The sequence below is a fragment of the Corvus brachyrhynchos genome, unplaced genomic scaffold, assembly GCF_000691975.1.
Source record: "Corvus brachyrhynchos isolate BGI_N302 unplaced genomic scaffold, ASM69197v1 scaffold412, whole genome shotgun sequence".
In the NCBI taxonomy this organism is placed as follows: domain Eukaryota; kingdom Metazoa; phylum Chordata; class Aves; order Passeriformes; family Corvidae; genus Corvus; species Corvus brachyrhynchos.
The window spans coordinates 659,464-669,109 of NW_008236761.1; the positions used below are offsets into that span (position 1 = coordinate 659,464).

A 9,646-nucleotide genomic window follows, 5' to 3' on the forward strand; every position below is an offset into this window, starting at 1 on the left:
AGGCTGAGGGAGCCGGGGCTGCTCAGCCTCGAGAGGAGCCCCAGCTGAGAGGGGCCCTCAGCCCTGGGTGTCCCTGGCTGCAGGGAGGGCTCAGGGCAGGGCCCGGGCTCTGCTCCGGGGCCCCGCAGCGGCACCAGAGCCACGGGCAGGGCCTGAGCCCAGTGAGTTCCACATGAACATGAGGGAGAACTTCTGTCCTGTGCGGTGACCAGGCACTGAACAGGCTGTCCAGAGAGGGCTGTGGAGCTCCCTCACTGGAGATATTCCAGAACCCTCTGGACACAATCCCGTGCCCTGGGATGGCGCTGCTGGAGCAGGGAGGTGGCACCAGGTGAGCCCCTGTGGGCCCTTCAGCCTGACCCACCCGTGATTCTGTGACTCTGTGAAATGAAAGACCCCCTCATTCCAGCTGTTTAGGAGCTTGCAGGATGGGAGGCACTGGTCCGAGAGGGGTCACAGTTCAGGGTCATCCAACCCCAGCTCTCCTCTCTCAGGAGGGGACAGGTGCTTTTTTGGGTGGAGAGTAACTCTCTGCCACGGTGACTCAGCCACCCTTATGTTCCACTTCTTATTTATACTCCCCAGTGGTCATGTTATGGTACTTAATGGCTCACAAGGCCCTATTTCATCTTCTAAATATACATCCCCATTGTGCTGCCTGAACTCCCTTCATTATATCACAAGCTGACTGCAGGCATCAGTCATGGCTGTGATAAACACAAACTGCCCTAATATCATTTCCCAGGCTGTGAAGAGCCTGATCTCAGCTGTGCTGGAGCCAGATGGAAGAGGGAGTTTGGAATAGAGACTTATACTCTGTTAAATGTATGTGACATTTAATTATGACTGCAAGAGCTTCTCTCTCATCCAGGGTAACATGAGGCTGAATTCTGCAAATAACAGGAAAAACCCAGATAATTCAAGCTCTGCTGCTCCAGCCCCAGCCTGGGCACTCACTGGTGCATTCTGCAGCACAACCCTGTTCCCCGAGGATTTATTATCTCAAATGCTGCATCACACAAACACAAGAAGCTGCTCGGGTTCAGAAATAACCTACCTGAATCCCTAATGAGTGCACTGAGTCTTGCAGCCCTGGCAGGAGCTGGTGCACAGATTTCCAGTTGGTCTCTGGTTATTTCTGCTGTTGCAGTGCTGAGGAGCAGCCCGGGGGACCCAACCCCATCCTGTGCAAACGCTGGATGGACATCAGGGCTGTTTCAAGGGACAGGGGGATGGAGAAGCATCTTCAGCCTGGTAGAGCTACAAGGAGGAAGTTTTGGTTATTGGTGGTTGGCCACAGATCCCTGGGAATCCAGCTGCTCTCAGGACTTTAGTATCCATCACAGCTCTGGACTCACCCAAGAAAGGAGTCAGGAGAGAACAAGGATGTGGCTGCACTGAGGTTCATGCAGAAAAGTGAGGGAAAAATTGGGAGAAAACTCCAAGGATGTCCCCCAGGAAAGGCCTGCCACCTTCCAGGCCAAGCTGAGCCCGGCTTTCCATGCTGGAGAAGCAGTGGAATGGAGAGCAGGGATAGACAATAAAGGGGCTTAAACCATGGAGGGACAGCTCATGGTGCTTTGGCAGTAATGGCAGTTCAGGGCAAGGCTGGGTAATCAAAAGGAACACGCAGCTAAAAATCCTGTTGATGGCTTCCTATTTCGCCCTGATATCCTTTGTGAAATCAAGGTCTTTTCTTCTTTTTTTTCCAGCAAGTGCAGAGTACAAATATCAGTAAACAGGAGCCCATTTAACACCAGACTTTTAGCAGTGGCTAAGTCTCCATCCAGCTCTTAAATTCTGATAATGATCTGCTCCCCAAAGCCCTGCTTTGCAAAATAATAAAGCCCTTTTCTCCAATAAAGCATAGCCTTTAGGCAGCTTTAAAGGTGGTGGGGACAGAAATAGGACCGATTTGTTTCATGCCTGGAGGAATATTTCTTTTCTGGCAAATGAATGTCAGAAAGGCAGTGTGTGAAAATACAATTTTCCTGCATGTGGGCAGCTCTCCCTTCCCAGGCAACACCCCCACACTTCCCAGCCCAGTCCTTGGATGACAGTCTGGTGCAGTTTCGGAGCAGGTACAACACAGCATTTAGGCAGAGTTGGGCCAGGATGGATTTCTCCACAGCACAAGTCAGAGTTCGTGGACTCACAGAAGGGTTTTGGTTGAAAAAGACCTTAAAGCTCATTTCATTCCCACCCCCTGCCCCTGGGATACCTTCCACTATCCCAGGTTGCTCCAGCAGCTCCACCTCCTTCCGCTGCTGGCCCCAGGGCTGGAAAAGATGTCCTGGAGGAGATTTTTCCCGTACAGAAGACCATTAAATGTGCCTGTTCCCACAAGCATCCCATGCCAGGCAAGTCCCCAAGTGCAGGATAAGATTTCTCTGACTGTAGGGTTTCGATTCCCCCCTGGAGGAAAAACACTTCCCCATTCCCATCTAACTGGCACATGCTGGCATATCAGAACAATACCCAAAGTCAGAAATAAATGGGTTGAATAATTCAGTGGGCTCTGGAACATGGGAATGGCAGAGAGCATCATCAGGAATAGGAGAGCACAGCTAATAAAAGCAAGAGACAGAGGGAAATTTATTAAACATTTTTCAGACAAGAACATTCTGCCACTCGCAGAAAAAAATATTAAGCTGGAAATGAGGGGAATTTTGTTCACAGATGGGCTTTCTGATAGGAACTATATAAAAAGCTGAAGAAACATTTGATTAAAGATTGGGAGAGAAAAGCTTTCCAAAAAAATGAGAACGGAACAGTCTACAAGCTTAATTTCAATTTTCTGAGGGCTGGATCCCTTCCTTTCGGTCCTGCCTGTGTAAACAAGCCCTGGGTACTTTTGGGGTGCAACGAATTCCTCACCCCTGACCTTGGAGCCACAGTCCCATCTGGCACAGAGGTTTCAGCTCAGTCCCTCGATGCTTTTGGAGCCCTTCTGACACTTTTTGGCACCTTGCCATTGCCCAGGGGCAGAGCACTGCTGTCCCCTGGGTGCAAACTTGGTGAGGACTTGTTAACAGGAAAATCCCTCATTAAGTGCAAGGAGCATAAAGATCCTTCTGGATGTGCCAGGGGATTTACTGGCAGACCCAGCTCTGTATTGCAGGAAAGTTTCTCCATGTCTCTCTGAGATATTACCCCCATTTCTCCTCTCTCTTGTCCTTTTCTCACCCACAACCCTTTCTCTGAACCCACAAGTCTCTAAATTTACTTCGAGTTCCTGCTTTAACATCAGAATGGGTCATTTCTATCACCCTTTCCCTCTCTGTTTGCAAACTCCACTGCTTCTGACATTTAAAAACTAAACAAACCAGGCTTCTGGTCCTTGCAAGAATAATGATTGCAAGGGTGATCAAACTAATCGATGCTTGCAAGCACGTATGTGTGAATAATCCCGAGTGCTTGCTGGCAGCCTTGTAAAGGCGAACCAGAGCAGACACGGGCCAGAAACAAGAGGTGCTACAACTGGAACAGGTAAATGCCTGGAATAAAACCACCAAAACCCAGGAAAATGGCTCCCTTAGGAGCAACAGCTTCACCTGTGCAGTGAGAGGAATGAGGAGCTTCATCTCAGCTGGGGCCGTGAGCTTTCCAGGAGGCTGTGGTTTGTGGAGCGGGGATGAGTGGGAGGTTTAATTGGTTGCGGATTTATTATTTGGGCTGTCCTGAAGGAAAATGAGAATTTCTGTCCCAGCAGCCTCTTTTCTTTTTTATTTCCTTGACTAAGTGCCTAGCTGGCAGGGAAGAGCAGGGCTCAAAACGAAGCCAAGACTTTTCCACCACAGGTACATATCAATGTAATCTTCCAGGCCATAAATCCAACCTTCATTCGACATGAGCGCACAACTCCAGGCCTCATGAATTCACCTTCCTTGGTTGCATGTGAATAGAGAGGGCTCCCTGATTTATCCAGCCAGGAGGAGCTGCTCAGTGCTTCCTTTAACAGCTGATGCTTTATCTACCAATTCCCCACTCCCCTGTGTCCATTCCTGAGCAGCTGATTAGAATTTATAGAGATCTGTACTCCACCTCAAAGCAGATCCACTTCCCTTTACAGTTCTTTCCCTTTTACCAAGGGAAATGTGAATATTTATCAGCTCCCGGATATAGAGACATCAGAAAATAAGAAATCACCATTCTAAGGCCTCTTTTCACTGGATTTTTTTTTTCAGTGCCACTTTACTGCTAAACCAAGAGTAACAACCCTCTCACACAACTGTGCTGTTCTGCTGTTCTGCAAAGCAGACGGAAAGACTGATCACACCCAAACCCTGAGCTTCATTCCCTGGATCCCATCAAGAGGGAGGGGAACTGGGGGGAAACCCTCCCTGGATGGGGATTTTAACTTCAAGGGGCCACTTTACAACTTGGAAAGCCAATTAACTAATTGAGAGTTGCCATTTGAGGCTGACCATATGACCAAGGGGCAAAAGTTGCACTCCCTCAGGCCTATTCCCTCACCCTCTCAGCCCCATTCCCTCCCTCCCTAAGCCCCATTCCCCTCACACCCTCAGCCCCCATTCCCCCCACAGCCCCCAGTTTGGGGGCCATAGCTCCAGTTCCCCTGTTGCTGTCAGGGCTGTAGCAGCAGCTCCTCCAAAGCCCAGCATCTTCCTTGCTAAGCTTTGTTAACTTTAGATTAAGTACAGGAGCAAAGTAACATCAAAATATCTCAAGTGTTCATTGCCTTCTGAGGGGACAATCCTGTTTCCATGGCCATCCATAATCTCACCGAGTCCTTTGACTTTTCCAGCCTGCATTTCCGGTCTCTGGCCACCTGCCTTGTCTTTCCCTTTGCCCACCTTCCTCCTTCCCCACATTTTCCATCAGCAGCACACAGCAAACCTGTTTAACTCCTGCACCCGAGTGCCTGTCACACTACGTTGTGCAGCAAATTGCCTTTGGATGTGGGATCCCAGGGCTTTTAACTGCCAGAGGGCAGGGCTAGATGGGATACTGGGGAGGAATTGCTCCCTGGGAGGGTGGGCAGGCCCTGGCACAGGGTGCCCAGAGCAGCTGTGGCTGCCCCTGGATCCCTGGAAGTGTCCAAGGCCAGGCTGGACATTGGGGCTTGGAGCCGCATGGGACAGTGGGAGGTGTCCCTGCTCATAGGCATGGGCTTGGAATTAAATGATCTTCAAAGTCCCCACCAACACTTCCCTTATGCTGTGATTCCATGATTTCTCTCCCAGAAGGGCCACCCCAGTGCAGCTCTTCAGTACATCATCCCCATTCCAGGGACACTTCCCAGCCCAAGCCAGATGTCTGGGCACTTCCCAACGAGTCCCCTGCGCCCCATCCATGCATCCAACCCCACAGTGCTCACTGTTATTGCCATTACCCAGCACTTAAGTTCCTCGTTAGGATGTGTTAACTCATTTAATTCTCTCTCAGGACAGAAAGTGCTCATGTTTAATGAACTCTCTGCAGAGCCAGAGCTGTCTGGGGAGATTTAAAACAAACCCTCCAGCAGCTGGTCAGGGTGTGATTAATGTTGCTGTGGACTCCAGAGGAACTGAGCTGAGGGGACAAGAACTCCCATACTCCCACACAGGGTTACTCTGCCTTGGTAAACAAAGCTCATTCCTTCCCAAAATCCTGGACAGCTGGTGGTGAGGGATGCAACCAGCAAGGACATCCACTGTCTCTGGCTGTTTTCAGTGAAGGGTGAGGGTCATGGTTAGGGTTTCCAAGCAGAAATGGTGACCTAGGCACTGGGGATGAACTTACCTAGGAACTGGCACACAAGGATTTTCACACCATTGAAAAGGCAGACTGGCTGCTGTGGTACCCCTGAACCACAAAAGCCTTTTTCTATGGAAAGGAGGATACTTTGGGGTGTACACCTGAGCCACAGTGCCATGGGATGTCCCTGGGAGGGAATTCCCACCCAGATACTCTTATTTCTACTGCCTAAACCCCTGGAGGTAAAAAGACAACCCAGAGATGCCTTTTCTTTGTTCCTCTCTCCACTTTTTCGGCCAGTAAGTAGTTAAATCTTCGCATCCCCCACAATATCCCTAACGCATCTGTCAGAAAGAAATCTGTGCTGAAGCAGTGGCTGTCCCCCTCACTGGGGTCCACAGTAAGCAATCCTCTCTGCTGTGTGACTGTCACTGAGCCAGGGAGGAGCCAGGGGTCACTGGGAGCAGCTTCCAGCTTCACGCTTGTGATCCCTCGCAAGGAAAGCTCTGACAGCTCCGCAGCCGGCAACGGAGCAAGAAATAACTTGGCAATAATCCTATGTCACGAGCAAAGATAACGAAGTTGCAGTCAGCTCCTGACAGATAATGCCGGGAAATTCATTTAACAAGTCATGGATGCTAAGAAATTTAACTTCCCCAGCACCTGGGGCACACTCGGTGTCTGTCTACGTGCACACCAGACACTGAGCAGGTTTATTCCCTGTTTTTGAATGCTGAAGCATTTTCCCAGCTCTCTTTGTGCACTATGAATTGTGTACAGTAATAGAGCACAATCATGCTCTGCTGCTTGACATCCACAGTGTTCAGGGAATTGTAGCATTCAGCTGGAAGCACTGGAATATTGCCTGGGACACAGTTGCTGCTCAGTACGTAGTGGTCAGAATTTGGGCCTTTTGCTGCAGGGGGTGAGGCTCTCAAAGTCCTCCTCCAAGATCGTACAACTGCCCCTGAGTTTCCAGAGGTCATCAGACTTTACCAGCAGTGGCATTTACCCAGCGCTCTGCCAGGGGAATACTGAAGCTCCAGAATGTCACGGCTGATGTTAAGGCTGTAAAAGTCCGGCTTTCCCCCAGATGGATCATATTTCTGTGTCACAAGCCAGGAAAGTTGTTTAACTCTGCAGTGCCTGCTGGCAGGGTCACCTTCCCACAACACCAGCAGCAAAGCCAAGTGCAATCTTCCCTGCATTTCCTCTCCTGACCCAAAGGGGTTTTCCACCCATTCTTGTGCAGGAGCTGTAAATTCTTTCAATCCACTTACCTGCTCCTTCTTCCCCCTCACTATGTCTGCCTTGGGTATCTGGGAGAGCTGGGGGTATTCTCCTGGAGAAGGCTCCAGGGAGAGCTCAGAGCCCCTTGCAGGGCCTAAAGGGGCTCCAGGAGAGCTGAAGAGGGACTGGGGACAAGGCATGGAGGGACAGGACACAGGGAATGGCTTCCCACTGCCAGAGGGCAGGGATGGATGGGATACTGGGAAGGAATTGTTCCCTGGGAGAGTGCGCAGGCCCTGGCACAGGGTGCCCAGAGAAGCTGTGGCTGCCCCTAGGCCAGGCTGGACGGGGCTTGGAGCAGCCTGGGACAGTGGAAGGTGTCCTGCCCATGGCAGGGGGTGGGACAGGATGATTTTTAGGGTCTCTTCCAACCTAAGCCCAGGCAGTTACAAAGAGTGCAAGGCAGCACCTCCCACCCTGTGTGGAGGGTCCTCTCTGCTGAGGGGGCTGTTCCCCCCATCCTGCCCAGAGAGGTGTTTTGCACCCAGCATTTCTGCATGCCCAGAGCTCTGGGGAGAGGGCTGTGCCCAGGGGAGCACCGAGGAGCCATCGTTTGGGGTGGTGGCACGCTTCCCAGCAAGCACACGGATCAATCCCTCCGGCTGCTGCTGGAGCCGCCAGGCTGATGCAGCACTTTCATTCCCACGGTGAATTGCTCCCTTCCTCCTCATTCCTCTTCGTAATATGCAGGCCTTTTTTTTCCCTCAGTTGCTTATTCACGCCTTAATGCCACTCAGATTTTCAGCGGGCTCTCAGAGCCCTTTCTGTGCATGCTCTGCAACGCTACCAGGACTTTCTGCGCTCCTTTGCTCCTTAAACAACCTTTGCCTGCTTTTCCTGCAGAGACACCTCACTGTGAGGGGTTACACAGCTTCCCCCCTTGGATTTGCCATCCAGCTGAACGCGGCCACTATTACAATGAAACAGGAATAGCAGCAAAGCCTTTGGAATACATAAACAGGCTGAGTGAGCCCCTCTTGGTCGCTGCTCAAAAGCAGGGACACCTCCCAGCACACCAGCTTGATCAAGGTCTTACCCAGCTCCACAACCCTCCCGAGCAACCTGTTCCAGTATCTCACCACCCCCATAGTAAAGAATTTCTTCCTAGTATCCAGCCTCAATTTCCACCCTCTCAGTTTGTACCCATTGACTGCAGCTCCTGCAGAGTCAGGAGAGTTTCTTAAGGAGAGCTGGCTCCCAGGAGATGGGGCTGGCAGAGTCCTCTGTGCCTGATCCAGCTGCAGCCAAGGCACCTCTACCCCTGCCCAGCCTTTTGCATGTCTGCTCTGTACAAAGCCCTGATCATCTTCCCTCTCCCAGAGGTGTTTCCTGAAGGGATCTTGCTCCTTAAGCCTCCACATTTCCCTCCTCCTTTCCAGCAGCTGTTCCACCTGACTTCCTCTCCCGGATGGAAGGAAGAAGGGATCACAAACCCTCCCGTGGATACTGATACTGGTATTTGCTGTTCCATTTAACAGGCAATCTTTCCTCGAGCTGTTTGCTTTCCAAGGCATTTAGCTGTTGCTGTGAGGCCTGGTGCACCTCCAGCTTTCACTTCCACTCACTAAAAATCCTCCTATGGGAGCAAGAATTGACCCTTTGCACGTGGCCACGGATGCTGTTCCTTGTCTGCGGGGCTGAGCAGGGATGGATGAAGATGGAGCTCCTTTAGAGGCAGCTGAAAGACCTGTCTAGACTAATGTGATCTTCCAGCTTACGCACAGAGGCTGGTTTTCCATGCCCAAAGCACAGATATTTTAACTTGCTCCTTAATTTGCTCCTTAAAGCAGTTAGCAGAATTCCAGTCATCAATCAGTCCTGGCAGCCTATCCAAAAGGCATGGCCAGGAACTGTGCATTAATTGTGAATGCTTTGCTGAATTTACTGCATGGCAGCACAGAATTTTTCACTCTGAGATGAAGCAGCATGAATGCGCTGCTTGGCACAATCAATATTTTTCTAGGTTGCTAGGAAATAATCAGGGACTCGGTGCCCACGCGTGGGGTATTACCACCTTCCCTGGCAATGCACAGAAATGCATCCACTCCTTCCCTGCAGTGGAGCTTCTGTGGATCAGCCTTGGAAACAGGCTGGGCACAAAATGGGACCCCATCAGCCAGGGCATCACCAACAGACAGAAAAGATGAGGAGTAATGGGTGCAGGTGACTCCTGCGGAGATTCCAGCTAGACACAAGAGGATAATTTTTCACAGTGAGAAAAATCAGCTGTTGGAATAATCTCCCCAGGGAAGCAGAGGATTCCTCAACTCTGGACACTTCTAAGATTCATCCGAACAGGGTGCTGGGCTGTCTTGTCCCAGAAAGGTTGGACCAGATGATCCCTGAGGTCCCTTCCAAGCAGGTATTCCAGGATCTCCTGCAGAATCTTTCCTTCACCACTGGATCAACTCCATGGGAGCCAGCCTGGGCTGAGGCCATCAGGGAGACCCTCAGCATGTGACACCCAGCCAGCCGCTGTCCCCAGAGGTGCCACACCTTGCTAACAGCTTGCTGCACAGGGACTGTGGTATCTGTCCCTCCCAGCTCCCTGGAAGGATGCTCGGCCGTCTCTCCATGCCCCGGGAGGCTTGGATTGCGGCTTGGAGGAGGCAGGACACACAGTGTAGCACTTGTCCTGTCGGGAGCTCTAAAAGCG

At 51.1% G+C, this 9,646-nt stretch overlaps 1 long non-coding RNA gene across 2 annotated transcripts in view; it reads right to left on the reverse strand.

The window, feature by feature from the left end:
• The window catches only part of LOC108444896, a 54,980-nt gene that overhangs the window by 37,687 nt on the left and 7,647 nt on the right, over positions 1–9,646 (reverse strand). Inside the window, exon 2 of one of the 2 annotated variants that reach the window (XR_001859617.1) lies at positions 1,058–1,260. This is a non-coding gene — a long non-coding RNA (uncharacterized LOC108444896). Of the gene's footprint in view, positions 1–1,057; positions 4,459–9,646 lie in introns of those variants that run through there. The other variant, XR_001859616.1, reaches the window with a different exon arrangement.